This window comes from Triticum urartu, chromosome 4A (assembly GCF_056163025.1).
Source record: "Triticum urartu cultivar PI428250 chromosome 4A, HENAU_Tu73, whole genome shotgun sequence".
NCBI lineage: Eukaryota > Viridiplantae > Streptophyta > Magnoliopsida > Poales > Poaceae > Triticum > Triticum urartu.
In genome coordinates this window covers 158,001,295-158,023,331 of record NC_141876.1, presented here as the reverse complement: position 1 = coordinate 158,023,331, position 22,037 = coordinate 158,001,295, and the positions used below count along the sequence as shown (strand labels likewise).

At 48.0% G+C, this 22,037-nt stretch overlaps 1 pseudogene; it reads left to right on the top strand.

Moving 5' to 3' along the window:
• The first annotated feature begins 640 nt into the window (after positions 1-640).
• Positions 641-22,037, top strand: part of LOC147975230 (uncharacterized) — a 56,142-nt pseudogene continuing 34,745 nt past the window's right edge.

Below are 22,037 nucleotides of genomic sequence, written 5' to 3'. Positions count from 1 at the left end.
ACCCCAGGAGGAGATTGATCCTGCGGGCAGGTTTAGGAGCCACGAGCGTGCACCATCCTTGAGGGCCATGGGGAACCACTTTGCCATGACCTTCTCGTCGCCGCTGGACGCCTCGATGCTCAGCTCGTAGAGCTGCAGGAATTCCACAGGGTCAGGGGTGCCGTTGTAACATGGAGGTAGTTCAGGCTAGAACTTGCCTGGCCAGACGACGCTGAGCAGCTCGGGGGTGAAGGCGCGGCAGCCTGCTGTGGTCACCGGAGTCTGTCGTGGAGGTGGAGCCTGTTCTTGGTGCTCGCGCACCACCACTGCAGGCGTCGCGCGGTCTTGACGTGGCGGTGGAGAGAGCGCTGGGGCACCTTCTTGCGGCTGTTAGACCTCCCGACAGCTTTCTTCTTCGTGCGCGGGAGCCCGGCGTGGAGGGTCATGCCGCGGGGCCGCGCGTCTTGGACCGAGGGCGACGTCCTGACGAGGAGGTGGCAGAGGCGCTCCATGGGCTACGTCGCTCGCAGCAGGCGGCGGACGAGGCAGCGAGAGGGACGGTGTAGGTGAGCCCCCAGCCGCGCTGACTAGCTCTGCAATGCGGTCCAGGCAGTCCTTGTAGAGGTCGTCGACCGGGCGGTAGCACAGGAGCTCACACGCCATGAGAAACGCAGCCTGCGCGTTCGCCGGGCTATGGCGAGTGTGGGACGACAAGCCGGCCGGAGTCAGCGACGGGGTGGCGGTGCGTCCGTCCCGCCGCACAGAGGGATGCTGCGATGAACCTTGCTGCTCGTACCCCGCCGGGCCGGTGACACCGTTGGCGGCTGGCGATGGCGAACGATGGGGAGGCCTGCCGACGCGCGCTGTCTTGGCGACGTGCGTGGCAAGAGTGGCTCGACGCTCACCACGTGCTTGGCGTGCATCTGCCATGGAGACGATGGAGCGACGGCGAGTCGATCGACGAAAGAGAAGCTTCGACGCACCACTACCTGGTGCGCCAAATGTCGGATTCAAGGCTCCGCAGACCATTGAGAGGTTCGAACACTGGGTGCATACGAAGAACTCCTTCTCCCCAACCTGTCGGCCCAATGATTCCGCAGCAAACCTCGATGAACCCAAGGGACAAGAGACACAACAGTTTATCCTGGTTCGGGCAACCTTGCAATGTAATACCCTACTCTAGCTTTGTGGTGGATTGCCTCGAGGAGCTGAGAATGAACTAGTAAAGTGGATGAATAGCCTCAGGAGGGGAGGTGTTCTTAAGCTCGATGAGATGGTGGGTGTGAGGATGGTCTGAATGATCCGATCCCTCTCTCTGGTGGTGGCTAGGTCCTATTTATAGTGGCCTTGGTCCTCCTCCCAAATGTAGGCGGGAAGGGATCCCACAATGGCCAATCTTGAAGGGAGACAACTAGTACAAGTTATCCTGACAAAAGTAGTCTTCGCCTGCAAAAGGCTCTGGTGGTGACACTGCCGTGGACTCCGCAATGACCTCTGTCCTATCCTCCTAGCGGTCTTGGTCTTGTTGCACCAATATGGAAACCTTTGTGTGATTCCTTGGGACTCCGCGCCTGCGCTTTCTCCCTTGGCACCAAAGAGGAAACTAATACGCTGCGCCCGCTGGCGCCCGGCTGGCCTTGGTCGTCATGGCTCACGTCATGCAAACCTCGCGAGGTGCACCTTGCCTTGATATCTCCGCTCCTCGGGAGGCAGCCTAGTGAGGCCGCCCCCTAGGGAGGTCTTGGTGTTGTCCGCCCCGCGAGGCTTGGCCCCTTGCAAGGATCTTGTGTTGTTTCTCCTGAAACTGGGCCATAACAGGCCGCTGGTGGAGCCACGCCGTGGGCCACAGGAAGGCAAGTCAGGGTACCCCCGTTCCCAGGACACCGACAAAAGTGCCATTGGGGGCTGCCTCCATCCTCCATTGAAATCTCCCATGTAGTATGGCGCATAGGGGGTGGCGGCATCCATGGTCCTGGCGCCCACGACCCATATGGCCTTGCATGATGTTGAAATTCTTCCCGAGGAGGTGACCTTGAGCGCTTCAAATTTGATGACCGGCTAGTGCTAGAACCGGCCGCTTGATTGGAATACTTGGACAACAACATATCAAAAGTTGGCTTGATTTTCTTGTGCTGCACTTTAGCTCCATTTGTCTTCCACTTGCCAACCTCTGGACTCTTGGGCTTAACAAATTTGACATGAGTTCTCTTGCACTTGTGGTTGCCACCCGAGTGTAGGATTCTTGATGGTGATCTTGATTATCTCCTTGCCATCGGGTTGCTTGTCAAGCACAACCTGTCTCCCCAAGACTTTGTCGCTCTCCTTATTTTTCCTGGGCTCACCAATGACAATATTATTCTTATTAGCTGATTCGGCTATGCTAGGCCGAATTAACATCTTCTTCCCATCCAAGTCCATGGTGTTCATTGGGAAAGGCTGCTTATCAACTTGCATCTCATAAAAATTCAATTGTCCATCATTAATGGCCGATTGTATCTGTCGTCGAAAAACATTGTGCAATCATTAGTAGCATGAGAAAAATAATTATGATACTTGCAATAAGCGCTCCATCTCAGTTCTTCAAACGGCGGTAAAGTATGAGATATTCTAATAATTTTGGCTTGCAGCAAAACATCAAATATTTTATCACACTTGGCAATATTAAAAGTAACTTCATATCTTCATCACGATTCTTATGAATCGGTTTCAGATCATTGCAAGTGAAGGGTTTGGCCTTAGATGGCCAAACAAATTCAGTAGCATACATATCACCCTCATCGTCCGAGTGTTCACTATCATATTCAACCATGTTCATCTTAGGACGATCAGCTTTATATCTATGCACTTCTTTAAGATCTTTGCTTCGGCTTTCCTGAGCCAAAGCCCTTTGTAAGACTTGGTTGATATTTAAAAACTCATAGCCTTCTAGCTTTTCTCTAATGGGAGTTCTCAAACCACTCAACACTAGATCTGCCAAGTCTCTATCGGTTATCACCAAACTATAACACCGGTTTTTTATTTCTCTGAATCTCTTGACATAATTGGAGATTGATTCATCATGCTTCTGCTTAATAGATGTTAGATGTGACAACTTGAGTTCATTGTCGCCGCTATAAAAATGATCATGAAATTTCTGCTCTAGCTGCGACCAAACCCGAATGGGACCATGTGGTAAAGAAGAAAACCATGAAAATGCAGTACCAGTTAATGACAAAGGAAATAAACGCACTTTCAATTCATTTAGCGAGCCTGCCTCACCCAATTGTGCTAAATATTGACTAACATGCTCCCATGTGGTTTTCGTGCCTTCTCCATTAAACTTAACAAAATCTGGAATCTTATATCCTGGAGGACACTGGATGGCATCAAAGTACTCAGGATATGGTTTTTGGTAAATCCGATTTCGAGGTAACTCAACTCCAAAATTCTCTCAGAGCATCTTAGCCATCTCCTCTCTAAGATTAGCTAGACCATCATCCACAGTGGACGATGAAAGTTGTGGCGGCGGCATAGGAGGAGTAGGACTACTAGTTGTAGGTAGGAACTGTGGCATGTATGCCGAACCTGGTTGAGTGGTAATGCCGAGTGGTTGTAGCTGTAGGTAGGGTTTGGTTCGGCGTTGCCACCGAACCTGGCATGCTCATGATAGGACTAATGGGTGCAGCCACAATCTGATTTGTTTGGGTAGGATAATAAGTCATCGGCATGGGAGGCGCCGATGAAATAGGTAAAGTCATATTAGGGTTTTGCACACTAGCAGCTATACCATCATTACCACTAGATGATTGAGATATATTCTTCTGACCATTAGTATTTTCTATGAAAGTTTGATAGACTAGGTTGTTACCATCAGCAATACGACTCTCATTCTCAGCCCACTGCTCAGGAGAAAAGGCAGTACTTACAGAGGGTTTAACCTGCTCGGCTTGGAGAGGAGGGAACTTGATTTCTTCAATCGGAGTAATGTTTCCTTGGCGATCCTTCTTGAATTTTGCAAGGAACTCCTGCAGGTCCTTCTCCGCGTGCACCTTCTTGTACTCCTCATAGGCTTGGCGATGATCGGCCGATATCTCATCAAGACTGGGCTTAATGATGTTATCAGCGTCTACCTCAGATGGCTTGGGAAGATCGTACAAGGTGGATGATGATGATTGATCTTCACTCCCCAGCAGAGTCGCCAAAAAGTGTTTTGACACACGAACACGTCATGTGTACCCTCGACACCGGGGGTGATGCACCGCAGCTCACGTCGAAGGAGACCCGACCGACAGCATGATATGTAGGACAGTCGGCTGGTGCTTTTTAGACCCGAAACCCCGCACACCCAGGAGGGACCCCGTCAGGGAGTGCGGCGGCAATGGGCTGCCCTAGGTCGATTCACTCGCCCCTAGAGCCTTGGGATTCACAACTCTCAAACTCGAGGAACAGCGAAGAAAGAGAGAGAAAAACGATGGAGAGATAAAACGTAGATGAAAAAGTAGTATATTGATTTGTTCGATTGTGTGTTGTTCAATCGGCCGTCACCCCCAACATATATAAGAGGTGGCTGGACTTCCCGTACAAGTAAAGGATTCATCTAGGCTTTCCTTACAATGAAATTACATCATTCACGTCCTACAATTCAAATTCCAATCCAACTCAGATTCAGCCCGAATCTGGCCCAAACTTCTGTCTTGTTCCTTGCACATGCCGTGGAATTTGCATATGACCTTCGATTGAGAAAATACCAACTTTGTGCACCTCGACGAGACGAACAACTCTCCTGTTGATCATTTTTCCAAATAAGGTAATCTTCAATACTTTACGAGGTCATCTTTAACTTCCAGTTGGATTTGGTCATGCAGTTTTCTTGGCTGTCCGAGTCTTGCAGCAAATCTGCAGGCTGTATACTATCTCAGATGATGATGACTCCAAAAGCAAAGTTGACCATCTCGATGATACGCACAACTTCCTTGTAGAACACATTTCCATCCGAGGTCATCTGGATAACCTTTCGATCCAATCTCCAACTTCTGGTCAGATTGACTCTAACAGCCTCCACCCCGGCAAGATTTCCACACCGGTAAGGTTTTCACACGAGCAAGGTTTCTACCCAACAAGGTTTCACCCCAGCAAGGTTTCTACCCCTGCAAAGTTTCCACCCCGGCAAGCTTCCACGCTGGCGAGCTTTCTGCGCCGGCAAGCTTTCCACGTCGGCAAGGTATCCACGCCGGCAAGCTTTCCACGCCAGCAAGATCTCCATCCCGGCAAGCTTCATTCAGCCGGCAAAGGCCGAATAACTCACATGACCCATCAGACAGGGTGTGTGGTGCCTCGCTCCATATTTCCGTTTAGGTTCGGTCTGCAGTGAATTGTCTCTAACTTTTGCATGCGAACTCGGATTGAGATGATTTATATATCAAAATCGATTGCCTCGAAGAGACGAAGACAATTTGTGTAGATAATTTTTCCATATGAGGCTTTCTTGGGGGTGTAATCAGCCGAATAGTGTTCTGAATACAAAAACTCAGTACTTCGAACACAACTTCTGCCTTAGAGATGAGATCGGATGGCTATGGCCCAAATACCAAAGTTTCTCCTTTTGATGATACAAAATTTCTCACTTTGAGCACTTTTCCATTTGAGGCCATCTTAATTGTGTTTTTGACCATGTCAAAATCTGGTGTGAACAGGCGCCCCCTCCCACATATATATATAGGTGGGGGAGGAGGGAGCAGCCAGGAGGGTGCCCCAAGTAGGCCGAATCCTACTTGGGGTCTCCTCCCAAGTGGCCCCCTTCCATGTTTAGGTGTGGGGGAAAGGCAGGGGAGGGACCCCCCCCCTTTTCCTTTCTCCCATGAGAAGGGGAAGGCGGGAGGGGCTAGCTCTCCCCCTTTTCCTTCCCAAGGGCTGACCGCCAGGGAGAGGGGCGCACCAGCCCTCCTCTGGGCTGGTTTGTCCCCTCCTTGGCCCATGAACCCCATACACCTACCGCGGGGGTATTTGGAAGCCCTTCCGGTGACCCGATGACTACCCGGTGCATCTCGAAACTCTTCCGGTGTCCGAATACCATCATCCTATATATCAATCTTTACCTCTCAACCATTTCGAGACTCCTCGTCATGTTCATTATCTCATCCAGGACTCCGAACAACATTCGGTCACCAAATCATATAATTCATATAACACTATATTGTCAACGAACGTTAAGTGTGCGGATCCTACGGGTTCGAGAACTATGTAGACATGACCGGGACACCACTTCGTTCAATAACCAATAGCGGAACCTGGATGCCCATATTGGCTCCTACATATTCTACGAAGATCTTTATCGGTCGAACCGTTATGACAACATACGTAATTCCCTTTTTCCATCAGTATGTTACTTGCCCGAGATTCGATCGTTGATATCTTCATACCTAGTTCAATCTCGTTACCGGCAAGTCTCTTTACTCGTTCCATAATACATCAGCTTGTAACTAACTCCTTAGTCATTTTCTTGCAAGCTTATGATGTGTATTACCGAGAGGGCCGAGAGATACCTCTCCGATACTCGAAGTGACAAATCCTAATCTCGGTCTATGCCAACTCAACAAACACCTTCGAAGATACCTGTAGAGCATCTTTATGATCACCCAGTTACGTTGTGACATTTGATAGCACACAAGGTATTCCTCTAGTATTCGAGAGTTGCATAATCTCATAGTCGAAGGAATATCTATTTGACATGAAGAAAGCAATAGCAATAAACTGAACGATCAATATGCTAAGCTAACAGATGGGTCTTGTCCACCACATCATTCTCCTAATGATGTGATCCCGTAAATGACAACACATGTCCATGGTTAGGAAACCTTAACCATCTTTGATCAATGAGCTAGTCTAGTAGAGGCTTACTAGGGACACGGTATTTGTTTATGTATGCACACATGTATTTAAGTTTCCGATCAATACAATTCTAGCATGAATAATAAACCTTTATCATCAATAAGGAAATATAAAATAACAACTTTATTATTGCCTCTAGGGCATATTTCCTTCAGTCGGATGATGTGTTTTGGAATGTCTACCCGCTTCTTTGCCACCATGTGTTGGACAATTTCGTGTTCTGTATCCAGGGCAGGGCCTTGCCTTTCCTGTCTTATCTGCTAGTGCATGCTCAGTGACGCGACAGTGGGTGTTCGATCGGTAACCTCGCACACAGGTTTGCCCATCGTGTCCGGCACCGTCTGGCGCTCAGTCCATCCCCACATGCACATAAAGGAAGCAATGTTGAGGGCGGAAGGGATGAAAAGAACTGGAGAAAAATTAAACCAAAGAATGCAAACAAAAAACCCCAATGAAGAAGGAAATAACAGCACACAAAGCACAGACACAAACACAAAACAAATAGGGGATCAAACTTAGGCCCACCTAGTCGGAATCAATGGCGTGGCGGCTGATATGTCTCCAACGTATCTATAATTTTTGATTGTTCCATGCTATTATATTATCAATATTAGATGTTTTATAATCATTTTATAGTCATTTTATATTATTTTTTGGTACTAACCTATTGACATAGTGCCAAGTGCTAGTTGCTGTTTTTTTCCATATTTTTTACATCACAGGAAATCAATATCAAACGGAGTCCAAACGCAACGAAACTTTACGGAGATTTTTTTAGACCAGAAGGAACATAATGGGCCCTGGCTGCGCCTGGGGGTGCTCCGAGGAGAGCACAACCCACCAGGGCGCGCCAGGAGGCCCAGGCGCACCCTGGTAGGTTGTGCCCACCTCGGGTGCCCCCCGTACCGCCTCTTTGCTCTATAAATACCCCAATATTCCCAAAACCCTAGGGGAGTCGATGAAATATTGATCCAGACGCCGCAGAGTCCAGAACCACCAGATCCAATCCAGACACCATCTCGGATGGGGTTCACCACCTCCATTGGTGACTCTCCGATGATGCGTGAGTAGTTCTTTGTAGACCTTCCGGTTCGTAGTTAGTAGCTAGATGGCTTCTTCTCTCTCTCTCTCTCTCTCTTTCTCTTTCTCTCTCTCTCTCTCGTCGATTCTCAATACAATGGTCTCTTGGAGATCCATATGATGTAACTCTTTTGTGGTGTGCTTGTTGGGATCGATGAACTTTGAGTTTATAATCAAATCTATCTTTTTATATCCATGAAAGTATTTGAGTTTCTTTGATCTCTTTTATGCATGATTGCTTATATCCTCATATTTATTCTATGATATTTGGGTTTTGTTTGGCCAACTTGATCTATTTATCTTTCAATGGGAAGAGGTGCTTGGTAGTGGGTTCGATTTTACGGTGCTTGATCCCAGTGAAAGAAGGGAGGCCGACACGTATGTATCGTTGCTACTAAGGATAAAATGATGGGGTCTATCTCTATATAGATAGATCTTGTCTACATCATGTCATCGTTCTTATTGCATTACTCTGTTTCTCCATGAACTTAATACACTAGATGCATGCTGGATAGTGGTTGATGTGTGGAGTAATAGTAGTAGATGTAGGCAGGAGTCAGTCTACTAATCTTGGACGTGATGCCTATGTAATGATCATTGCCTGGATATCGTCATGATTATTTGAAGTTCTATCAATTACCCAACGCTAATTTGTTTACCCACCGTTTGCTATTTTTCTTGAGAGAAGCCACTAGTGAAACCTACGTCCCCCAGGTCTCTTTCTCATATTATTTGCCTTTGCAATCTTCTTTTCCTTTGCTTTTATTTTCAGATCTATTAAACCAAAAATACAAAAATACCGTGCTGTGTTTTATTCTTATTTATTTTATTTGGCATTCAATCTATCAATCTATTACAATTTTATTCGTGTCCGTTTGCCTATCTTGGGACGCCGCTACCCGAAAGTGATTGACAACCCCTTTTACACGTCGGGTTGCGAGTATTTGTTATTTGTGTGAAGGGGTTGTTTATGTTGTGTTGCTTGGTTATCCTACTGGTTCGATAACCTTGGTTTTTTCACTGAGGGGAATACATACCGTCGTTGTGCTGCTTCATCCCTTCCTCTTTGAGAAAATACCGACATAGTCCTAGCCGACATCAGCGGCTGCGGCGTTTAGTGCTCATCGATTGCATGGTCCAATGCGCTTCTGGGTGTGCGTGCTTTGTCCAGGAGGCATGTTGGAGTGCGGTGCATGCAGCGGTGTGGCTGCCCTGGCTCGGGGTGGCAAACCACCGCAGCTGGCGCTGCCTCGGCAATAGGCCAAAGTGAGGCCAGGCCCGAAACTCGGCCAGCCGACGAAGCAAAGAACACAGCGGTGTATGGAACAAATGGAACACCAATGATTGGAGGAACTATCAATGAAACCGGATGAGCCAAGAACATCACTAGCGGGAACGCGCAAAGTGCCCTCCGGTTCGAGACTTGCAAAGCAAAGGGGGCAGGGGCTAGTGTGCGCCGCATCTAACTTGCGCGTAAAGCAACAAACTTATAGGAAAATATATGTGCCTCAAGGAAAATATCAAAACACCCACGACACACCCTGACTCCCACAAGCCGAGCACCGCCATTTGGCATCCCCTCATGGGCGGCCCCCGCACCCCGGGTCCATCGCTCCCACGCCGAGTCAACTTGCATGAACAAAACAACCTCGATGGCTTGGGTCCGTTGCTGACAGCCCAAGCCGGCTCACGAACGAACGAAGCGACCGACTCTGCGCCTACTCATACCTGGGTCGGGCAAACGAATAAACCCGATATGAAGCGAACAACACTGCACTCGCGTGTACCCGAGTTGGCAGTGGGTGAATGACGCAGACACGCAAACCAGCTTGGCTCGAACGATGTGTGCAGGGCGACCTGGTCTCGCACCGCACGCGTGAGCAAGCGCCTAAGAGGACGCATGCAGGTGAGACCGAAATCACCACAGAGAAGTGGCCCTGGTCACGCCCGTGGTCCATCCATCATGGACCCTAAGGGAAACCAGCCAGGTACGGGGTGCCCGGGTTGATCGGACGGCCGGGAGATTGCCAGGAAACTAGCCGTGGAGGCCCTTGCACAATGAAGGGTGTAAAGGGCACTCTAACACCATAGGACCATCGGTGCGAGGCGCAGCCGTACAGGCTCAATGCACGCCCCACCTGGCGCGACCGAACCAGCCCCCGTCGGGGGTGAAGACGTCAACAGGAGGGTCTGGTTGGCCCGTCATGCAAGGGCGACCGCAAGACACCACATGCGTCATGACGAAAGCCACCGAATGACAGTGCCCCTGTCTATGCCCGCGGTCCACCCGTCATGGACCCCGAGGCAGATCGCCGAGGTGCACGCCGTCTGAGCAGATAAGATGACTTGGGGAGGCCCCGAGAGGCCCTCGTGGCATGCCACCACGAAACGGACGACGCGGAGGGCACTCTCGTCCGTGAAGCCCCCAGGAAGCAGGGAATAATATTTGGGTAACTTTTTGTTGTTTTACATATATTTTTTTCAATTTCCATTTATTTTATTTTATGGTATTGTATGAAAAGTGGCTTGATTTTTGTAAGTTCCGCCCAAGACAATTCAGCTTTTAGCACAACCTCTATAGGTCATAGTACAGCATGCCGAGTTTTATATTTTTCAGACTTCATTTAGATATTGTAAAAATAAAAGGGCCATTTATCTTAGTACAACGAGATTTTCCTATAAAGGGCTTTTTTTTATTGACTCGTAATGAAGCATCATGGGGATACAAACACAATAAGAACACACCAGGCCTTTGCATAGCTATGATGCACACAGCCACCACTGACACACATACACACACACAAAAAATCCCACTGACAAGAGTAAATTCATACTCCCTCCATTCCAAAATATAGTGCATCCACGCTTCCCGAGGTCTAACTTTGACCATAATTGATATAATTTTTGCTCCCGCCGCAGTAGGTCTCGTTGGTTAAATTTATGGTCAAAGTTGAAGCACGGGAATAGAGTAAACACTACATTTTGGAACAAAGGGAGTACAAGACTGTACCGAAGCTATGCCATGGCAGAAAAAGGGAAAAGAAATGACCCATATAGCAATCAATACAACGATCGACAAAATGCAGCAATAACGATCAGCACCAACCATATCTTGATAACACAAAGACTACCATTAAGGTTTTCTGAAAGCGACACCTCCAAGATGGGAATGACTGGCAAGCGCCACCATCGCTGAATTCAACCATCGAAAACCAAATCGTGAGCTTTCACCCCATAAAATAAGTCTGAAGAAGCTCCAAGCAAAGCCTCAACAAGCCAACAACGCGGAACATCGCCAGGTATGACCAACTAGGCTTAAACCTAGGGTTTTCACCCGAGAGTTCGAGACTGGATACTCGAGAAGTGCTCATGTGCTCTCGCCAGCACTTTCCATGATTCCAACTATTGGAGAACGTAGCATGCAATTTCAAAAAAATTCCTACGATCATGTAAGATCTATCTAGGAGATTCATAACAAAGAGAGGGGAAGAGCGTGTCCACGTACCCTCGTAGACCGAAAGCGGAAGCGTTAGCTTAACGCGGTTAATGTAGTCGAACGTCTTCTCGATTCAACCGATCAAGCACCGAACGTACGGCACCTCCAAGTTCTGCACGCGTTCAGCTCGATGACGTCCCTCGAACTCTTGATCTAGAAAAGTGTTGAGGGAGAGTTTTGTCAGCATGACGGCGTGGTGATGATGATGGTGATGTGATCTGCATAGGGCTTCGCCTAAGCACTACGACAATATGACCAGAGGAGTAAACGGTGGAGGGGGGCACCGCACACGGCTTAGAAATAATTGATGTGCTTACAGGTGCCCCCCCCCCCGCCCCTGTATATAAAGGAGGGAGAGGGAGGAGGCCAGCCTAGGCGCACCCCCAAGGGGGAGGAGTCCTACTAGGACTCCAAGTCCAATTCGGACCCCCCTTCCTTTTTACCGGAGGGGGAAAGGGGGAAGGAGAGGGAGAGGGAGAAGGAAAGGGGGGCCGTGCCCCCTTCCCTTGTCCAATTCGGACTCCCCATGGGGGGCACCTCCTTGTGGGCTTCCCTGCCTCTCCCCTATGGCCCATATGGCCCATTACTTCCCCCGGGGGTTCCTGTAACCCTCTGGTACTCCGATAAATTCTCGAAACACTCCGGAACCATTCCTGTGTCCGAATACTATCGTCCAATATATCAATCTTTACCTCTCGACCATTTCGAGACTCCTCGTCATGTCTGTGATCTCATCCGGGACTCCGAACAATCTTCGGTCACCAAAAAACATAACTCATAATACAAATCGTTATCAAACGCTAAACGTGCGGACCCTACGGGTTCGAGAACTATGTAGACATGACCGAGACACATCTGCGGTCAATGACCAACAGTGGAACCTAGATGCTCATATTGGTTCCTACATATTTTACAAAGATCTTTATCGGTCAAACCGCAATGACAACATATGCCATTCCCTTTGTCATCGGTATGTTACTTGCCCGAGATTCGATCGTCGGTATCTTCATACCTAGTTCAATCTCATTACCCGCAAGTCTCTTTACTCATTTTGTAATGCATCCCGTAACTAACTCATTAGTAAAATTTCTTGCAAGGCTTATCATGATGTGCATTTCCAAGAGGGTCCAGAGATACCTCTCTGATACTTGGAGTGACAAATTCTAATCTCGATCTATGCCAACCCAACAAACACCTTTAGAGATACTTGTAGAGCATCTTTATAATCACCCCGTTATGTTGTGATGTTTGATAGCACACAAGGTGTCGGGGATATAACCCGCGGTGTAAACCGGCCGAAAGTTAACCCGGCCGGACTTGGCGGTTTATCTGAAGACCCCGCTGACACTTGGCGAGTTACTGGCGACCCGCCCTGACCTGGAGGTTTACAAGTAACCCACCTGGTCATTATGACTCACTTGTGATCCGGCGAGCGGGACAGACGGATGACAAGGCCCAAGGCCCAGAAGGCCGGTTCACGTTTAACGGTGGTCCGGTTTAAGAGGAAAGGCATGAGGAACGTTTATCTTACAAGGAGTTAAGACCTGGACTTGTATCCGGTTTGTATTAGAGATAGACTAGTCCTAATCCTAAGAGGACTCCACATGTAAACCGCCCCTTCAACATATATAAGGAGGGGCAGGGCTCCTAAAAGGGAGGAAGATTCACAAGTTCCACAAGTTGGAAAAGTTAGGTTTAGACAATAGCTCTCGAGATAGAGCACTTTTGTAACCGTGATCATCATCATCAATATCAATGAAGCAGGATGTAGGCTTTTACCTCCACCGTGAGGGGCCGAACCTGGGTAAAACATCGCGTCTCTCGTCCCGCTCAACCCCTCTCAAGCTACCACATAGATGTGTTGGCCTCGCGACTAAGTCCTGACACCTAGGACATCTGCCATGACAATTGCACGACAGTTGGCGCCCACCGTGGGGCCAGGCGCACGGTGGTGTTGAGTTCTTGAAGGGATTTCTTCATGGATCTAGGAGCTCGTGATGTGCCGGAGGAAAAAAGAGCCAGTACAAAACAACCACACACGATAACCTGACATGAGATAACCATTGGGAAGAGCCGGTGAATCCGTCGTCTTATTAATTTTGGAGCTGGCAGTACAATATTTTGGGGAAAAGAGATTAAGATTCAATGGTCGAATCCGATTGCTTTTAGCAGCTGTCCAACTACTGCGTCCGTGCCGTCCACGTATGTCCCAAGTCCTGAAACAGATAAAAGCAAAGGCGGTAAAGGGAGCAGCCTTATTGATTCTATGTTACTCAGGACCGCTGGTCATTAAAATCAGGGATTCCAGCGCCTACAAGACACGGGATCAATTTGATCTCAGGATCCTTGTCAGCATGTGCGGATGAGGACAATTTAGGAGGCCACGTATCCTACAAAAAATCATTAAAACAACCACGACCCGGAGAGGATGAGGTCATTGGCATGGACTTGGAATCAACTGCTCCGGTTCATATCAAACACGAGCCGCGGAGAGCCGCCCCGCGCCGCTGGGTCTCCCTGCGTCAAGCCACCACGGAGGACTGTTTTCTGCTCCGGGCTAACCACGCCTCGAGCTGCCGCGGGCCGGTCCGATTGTCTCAGTAGCCGTCTCGAACCGCCTGAGCCGGATCAGGCTTGCCCTCGCATGGAACCGCCTCCGCCGTGAGTCGCCGCATCACCGGGTGGCTGCTGTTGCAGTCACGGTCGCACCATAAATCAGGTGATATTCATCCGAGTCTACTTTTAACACATATTGTTTTTTGTCAAAAAACAATCTATCTTTGCTGCAATGTTTTTATGCAGGATAATTATTTATGACAAATGTATTGTTATACCCCGGACATGGAGCGCATGCCAGCATAGTTTTGCAGTGGCGTTCTTCCGGGCCATGCTGCTCGACGGATACACATGCAATCGCCGCCCCCGCTGTTTGGTTTACATCCGTCCATGCATGCGGCCGACTCATTGTTCGCGCCGATTTACAAACATCACGGCTAATTCACCCGTCCGCACCAGTTTACCACATTGTGGCCGATTCACCCGTGATTAATTTCAGCTTCATACAGTTATCATCAACTTCATGGTGGGTTATTTCCGGCCTAAACACATCAGGTGATACCCATATGAAATATATTTTATTAGTACATATTATTTTTTATCAAAGAGCAGTTTATCTTTGCCTTGGTCTGCAATACTGTTTATGCAGGACAATTGTTCATTACAAATGAGGCGCTATGTTACGGGCACGGAGCATGCGCTAGCAACGTTCTACACTGGCGTTTCGTCCGTGTCCTACCACCCGGTGAATGAACGTGAGAAGGTCGCCGTCCCTGTGGCCCGGTTTACATCAGCTTGCCAGGACCATGCCCGTGATTAACTCACCCGTCCGAGCCGGTTTATGACACCGGTGCCGATCTTCCCCGTCTGCACCAGCTTACAATACCGCGGCCGACTCATCTGTCCGAGCTGCCTCTGATGTTGCGGTCGTCCGTCTCTCGCGGCCTGGTCTACATCAACATACCGGGCGCACCTGTCTGCATGAGCTGTTTCTTGAGTATGAACATGGGTAGCCCGCCTTTCTTCCCACAAATTGGAGGCAAATTATCATCAACCGTCGTCTGCACTGGATGGTTCAATGGACATGCACACAAGTCGCCGCTACTACAGTTTGGTTAAACTTCAAGGATCCAGTTGGAAGGAACCATTGGCCGAGTTGCTGACACGGCTCATACAGGACCATTTATAACCCACCGTAGTCACCTCAACCTTCTGTGGATTCACATCATGCTGTCAACACCAGTGATATACAAGTTATGCCGGTTTATATCGCGGTCAAATATGGAGAATCTCAAGCCAACTCCTCGAGTCACCTTGAGACTTGGGGGCTACAATGATATGACTTAGCAAACGTTGCCGGTTTTCAGTGAAGTCAAGAACCCCAATACGTTGGAGGGAAAGATAACCCGGTCCCGGATTCACATCGTGCTGTCAGAAGGTTTCCGGATTAGAAAGTATATGACAGTTACAAAATCCCGGCTCAATGAAGAAGTTTCGGGTCATCAGAAAAGGATTCCGGTTTACAATCCGGTACAAGGGAAATTTGTTCTCCAATAAAGCTCTGAAGCTCTCAAATCCGGTTTAAGAATTTCCGGTTCAAAAAGGAATTAACTTCTCGCAAGTTCGAGTTTAAAGGCCGTCAGAAAATTTCCGGCTAAAAATGAAGATTCCGGTTTAAAATCCGGTTCAAGGGAAAGATGTCTCCCACAAAGCTTTGAAGGTCTCCATATCCGGTTCAAGATCCCGGTTCAAGAAGAATTTATCTCTTGCAAAAAGTTAAAAGTTGCCAAAGAGGACCTGCTGTCATGATGCGCGGTTCAAACATGGGTATCCCGCCTTACTGGCCTGACATATTATTGATCACATGGGGGCTTCTGCTTCATAAAGCGGGGTCTCTATTCTTTTACATCATGTGTGGTTACACGGAGTTGTTCTAAAGCGGCCTCCGGTTTAGCCCTGGAGTTGGCTTTTTTTTTAAAAAGCATCATGTTATATCACTTGGGGGTTTGGTCGTGTCCGAACCAATACAATACCTCTTGATAGGCGAGAGCCACCAGATCACTTGGGGACTTGGTCACGTCTGAACCAGTCATGCCTCTTGATCGGCCTAAGGCCACAAAATCACTTGGGGGCTTGGTCGAACCCGAACCATTGCCATGCCACTTGATCGGCATAAATGCCACGGTTTCATTTGGGGACCTGGCTGACTAGAACCATAGTTACACCTATCGGGAGCTTGGTCGTGTTCGGCCATGGTAACGCCATCTGATCAGCTCAAATAAGCCTTTTTTGCAAACGGTTTTGTCATTGCCTTTGCTTCACACTTTTCTTTGAAAGATTTTTCTTTCTTTTTATTGCGTTTTTTTAACTAACAAAGTTTTCAACCGGTTCACACTGTCAATTGACGGAACACGGTCCATTTTTAATCCAGCGGCTATCTACCCGGTTTGATTTTCTATTACCATCCTATTATGGAGTAAACCGGTGTTTATCACAGCCCGGCATGGTTTTATCATAAACCGGCACAATATGGAAGGAGTTATTAGTACTCAAGATTTGGGTTATCACCCTTACTACAAAAAGCTGGTAAAACCAACAATGTGATTCAATGTCACAGGTATGATATATTTCATATTTTATTATTCTTAAGTGCAGCCTTGGTTATAAACCCGGGTTATATGTTGGGCATTATGACCCGTCCAGCGGTAAACCGCCAGGACACTTTAAACTTGTTGTATGCAGAAACAGGTTTGTTAAACCGGCCTGGCTTTTGACTATAAGTCGCCAGTATGATGAGAAATTAACCGGTGTTTGTTAAACCGGCCTGGTTTTTGGACTATAAGTCGCCAGTATATATATATTTGGATTGCGCCATCGGAATTATGCGCTTATAAATCATTGAGTTATATTATTCAAATAGCCAAACTTGGCTGAATTTTCATTATGATATTGAATGAATAAGGTTTTCACCAGATTATATTATCTTGAATAGCCAACATGGCTGGATTTTTATGGTTATTAATAACTGGTATTATTGAGTTTTCAAAGTCGCTATAGCGCAATGTCTACTATTTTATCAAAGGATATGATTTATTCTACAATGGAAGGAATAGTCCCGAGTCGCTGCAGGCTTACAACCCGGCACTTGGGGGCTACATTATTCAAATCGAGATTACATGCAAATCTCATATCGCTGCAAGCATGCATCATGACACTTGGGGGCTAATGCCAAGTCATTTTTAGTCTTATTGAAGACCCGACTCATCATATTATAATGAGCCGACCCTTGGGGGCTACCAATTGCTCCTGTCAACAATTCAAGGTACACAAGTTTTTATCCATTATATTGAAGGGTCCACTCCTCAGTTGGTAAAGCACAAAGCTCTTAACCTTGTGGACGTGGGTTCAAGCCCCATGATGGGAGTTACATCATATGATGTTATTTTCAATGAAGTATATATAAAGTCCCAGCTCAATATTATCTTACTGAACCGACCCTTGGGGGCTACACTGATTGAAGTTTTTATAAGCAATTACAAGTCCCAGGTTGCTGCAAGCATGACAACCCGGCACTTGGGGGCAACATATATGGAGTATTTAGTTTATATAATTGAGATGAACAAATCGGATTTATTCAAGATTGAAACACTTATTGGAGCAAGTCTTAAGCTATCACTATGTTCTCCTCTTAAGACTTGGGGGCTACAGGTATTATGCATATAAAGGAGGAACATCTTCATTTTATCAGTTTTGAGCAAATCAGGAAGATCAATTACATGACCCGATGTCGACAACAATTATGACCCGGCGCCATCAATATTTATAAACCGGCCATTTTGGTAATATTAAACCGGCAAGTTTTACATCTTCAAACCGGCTGAATATCAGATAAGTATTTTCAGACCCATATTTCTTAAATCGGCGCTTCGGGAGCTGAGTCAAAGGAGTTATTCTTCACAATATTTCTCGGTGACAAACCAATGTCGGCAAATTGATTATGAAGCTGGTCTGTTGACCCGGATTTCCCAGAAGGAGGAAATAACAAGGACTTAAGGATGACCAGGTACCGGTTTACAAAAATTCTTAACCCGGAGCATAACCTGTCAAATTTGTTCTTGTGTTTATTTTGTAGTATAAGTTTACCATGAATAAATCCAAGCTAAACTTGGGGGCTAATGTCGGGGATATACCCCGCGGTGTAAACCGGCCAGAAGTTAACCCTGCCGGACTTGGCGGTTTATCTGAAGACCCCGCTGACACTTGGCGAGTTACTGGCGACCCGCCCTGACCTGGCGGTTTACAAGCAACCCACCTGGTCATTATGACTCACTGGTGATCCAGCGAGCGGGACAGACGGATGACAAGGCCCAAGGCCCAGAAGGCCGGTTCACGTTTAACGGTGGGCCGGTTTAAGAGGAAAGGCATGAGGAACGTTTATCTTACAAGGAGTTAAGACCTGGACTTGTATCCGGTTTGTATTAGAGATAGACTAGTCCTAATCCTAAGAGGACTCCACATGTAAACCGCCCCTTCAACATATATAAGGAGGGGCAGGGCTCGTCAAAGGGAGGAAGATTCACAAGTTCCACAAGTTGGACAAGTTAGGTTTAGACAATAGCTCTCGAGATAGAGCACTTTTGTAACCGTGATCATCATCATCAATATCAATGAAGCAGGATGTAGGCTTTTACCTCCACCGTGAGGGGCCGAACCTAGGTAAAACATCGCGTCTCTCGTCCCGCTCAACCCCTCTCAAGCTACCACATAGATGTGTTGGCCTCGCGACTAAGTCTTGACACCTAGGACATCTGCCGTGACAATTCCATGACACAAGGTATTCCTCCGGTATTCGGGAGTTGCATAATCTTATAGTCAAAGGAATATGTATAAGTCATGAAGGAAGCAATAACAATAAAACTTAACAATCATTATGCTAAGCTAACGGATGGGTCTTGTCCATTACATCATTCTCCTAATGATGTGATCCGGTTCATCAAATGACAACACATGTCTATGGTCAGGAAATTTAACCATCTTTGATTAACGAGCTAGTCAAGTAGAGGCATACTAGGGAAACTTTGTTTTGTCTATGTATTCACACATGTATCAAGTTTCTGGTTAATACAATTCTAGCATGAATAATAAACATTTATTATGATATAAGGAAATATAAATAAAAACTTTATTATTGCCTTTAGGGCATATTTCCTTCACCAACAGCTAGATACGCGCATAGTCATAATGTGAGTTTCCACGCAAATAATGACTATGCCCGCACATGCAGGCAATCGAGCAGTGATAAGGGTTGCTCACCACATAAAGAGCAGAACGACCAATGCTCACTTCTGCACATGCGACCACGCATTTGACATGGGAGGAGGACATCGGCACCATCAAAATCTCAATTTTGGGACGCTCCGGCGGTCCCGCACCATCCTTGGATATGGCAACCGGTGGCAAATCTGTACAAGACACCACCACTGTATGTGACCTCTTGCTCTCCTGTCCTCTCGTGTGACAGTAAACCACCAGCAGGCATGCCAATCAGGGGGAAATCATGTCAGACAACTCCTCACCGGCAAAGCTCGATCCCGCCGCTGCTCCACAACCTTCACTTCCTCAAGTCGTGGCAATCAAATTGTCGCGCGCCCTCTAACGCCGTCGAGGGCCATCCAGGAGGGCCGCCAACGACCGCATGTCGCTGAGTCGCGAGGTTAGGTAGCAAGAACAGCGACACAAAATCACTGTACAATTGAAGTGGCATTGTATCAAAGAACAAGAGATAAATACACTCATGGTCATTATAGTTGCGACCGAAGCACGATACGGTCACTGAACTTAGAAATACGCTCGATACGGTCACTCAAGATGATGTGACTGGAAAATACGGTCACTGTAGCACGTACACGGTGGGTACAACGATGTTGACCACGTGTTGACCGGACGTCCAGGCCAGGTGGCGAACCATGGAGGCACCGTCGTCGCTCTTTTGCATTTAGTCCCCTAGCCACCGCGAAATCCACCCATTCACCCCTCCTCCAGTCACATCGCCTCTTCGTCTTTGATTAGAAACAGGGGAGCGGTTGCTGCATAGGCGACGCCGCCGCCCCCGAGGATCATCGACGGTGCAGGCGAGCTGAGGCATGGAGCTCGTCAGCGCTTGCACGGGCGGAGCCGCCGCGCGTGTTCTTCTCGTCGGAGGCATCGGGGATGGCCCCTGTTCGTCGCGCGGAAGGGGCACCACCCCCTCTGTACAGTAAGTTTCCGCCCCCATGGAACTCGAGCCTTTTTGTGCGTTTTGATCGTCAAAAGACCTCCTTTTAGGGCCGCATTTCCATCTTAGATGTGTTCTAGTTGCTAGATAGGACCGAGTGTTCTAGGGTTTTCAGTCAGGAATTGGGGGTTAAGGGAATTGGGGCTTAGGGTTTATGAGAAGTTACCAAATTGAAGATATCATCGATGGTGATGCATATACTGCTGTTGTTGTTCTGTCAAGTCGTCGAAGCAGCAATTTTTCGGTGCAAATCATCCATGGTGGATTTTTTGTTGGCCAAGGCAGGAATCGTTCTTATGTAGATGGACGTGCCATTTGGTATGATCAAGTGGAAAGGGTCACCTGGTCTCCTATTATGATTGAAAATCTGGTGGAAGAAATAGGTTATCAGATGGCAGGGAGGCTTAAGGTTTTCTACTGTGTCCCCATCCTCACACTTAGCACAAATGGTCTCAGGGCAATTACTCATGATGAACAGGCTGCCAGAATGCTAATGTTTCTTGATATTGGTCATCACTTTTTCAATATCTATTTGGATCATGATGATAGCTTCTGTGCAAACCTTAGTGAGGATGATGTTCTGAATCATCCAAGAGCTACCACTACAAAAAAAGACACATCCGTGACATTTTGGGCCGAACGAAAAAAAACTGTCATACATATGGCACTTCTATGACGATAATTGTGACAAAACCCGGTATCATCATAGATGTGGTGGGCTCCTACTTCTATGACAAAAAATCATGACAGAAAATGGGCTTTTCGTCCTGGGCGGGCTGGAGACGCAACTGCATGACATTCTTTGGGCCGTCCATGACGGAAAAAAAACTGTGGTAGAAGCGAGGGGGATGAAAATTTCGGGGAGTTCCCGGTTACGGTGGGAGGTCAGGGGCCGAGCGATGCGCGTTTCTCTCGTACACGTACGCGCGTGTGTGTGAGGCGTTGGCTCTAACTGAACCCGAGCGAGGCGTTGGGCTCTAACTGAACCCAAGCGATTGCACTGCAGGCTACGCATTACTGAACCCGAGCGATCGATCGATGGCTGTTAACTAAACCCGATCGAGCGATTCCTTCGCTACTGCTGCTAACTGAAGCCGATCGATGCTGCCTCTGGGATGAACAGTGAGTGTTGCGGGGGGTTTGGATGAACAGTGAGCGGTGGCGTTGCCTCTGGATGAACATGACCCCGTGGTGTGGTGGAGGGCTGGATGAACAGTAGACGGTGGAGGGGTGCCCGTGGAGGGGTGGTTGAACAGGACCCCGTGGTGTGGAGGGCTGGATGAACAATAGACGGTGGAGGGGTGGTTGAATAGTAGCCGGTGGAGTAGCGCACGGTGGAGGTTGGATGAACAGGAGATCGTGGAGGCTGGAGGAGGTCGACGGTAGCCCGTGGAGGCTGGAGGAGGTCGATGGTGGAGATGAATAGTATCCTGTGGAGTCCTGTTTTGCGGTACGCCACACCCCTCCTGATGAACAGGACCCCCGTTTTGACTGTAGGAGGTCCGTTTCGTCCGTTTTGCAGTACGACACACCCCTCCCGATCAACAGGACCCCCGTTTCGACCGTAGGAGGTCCGTTTCGTCCGTTTTGCGGTACGCCACACCCCCCCAATCAACAGGACCCCCGTTTTGACCGTAGGAGGTCTGTTTCCTCCGTTTTGCGGTACGCCAGAGCCCTCCCGATCTATAGGACCCCGTTCAGGCCTCGTTTCCGTCGCCTGTTCCGTCCAAGCCCTCCCGACGAACACGACCACGCATTCCGTTCCGACCCAGCCGGTTGGCTCCC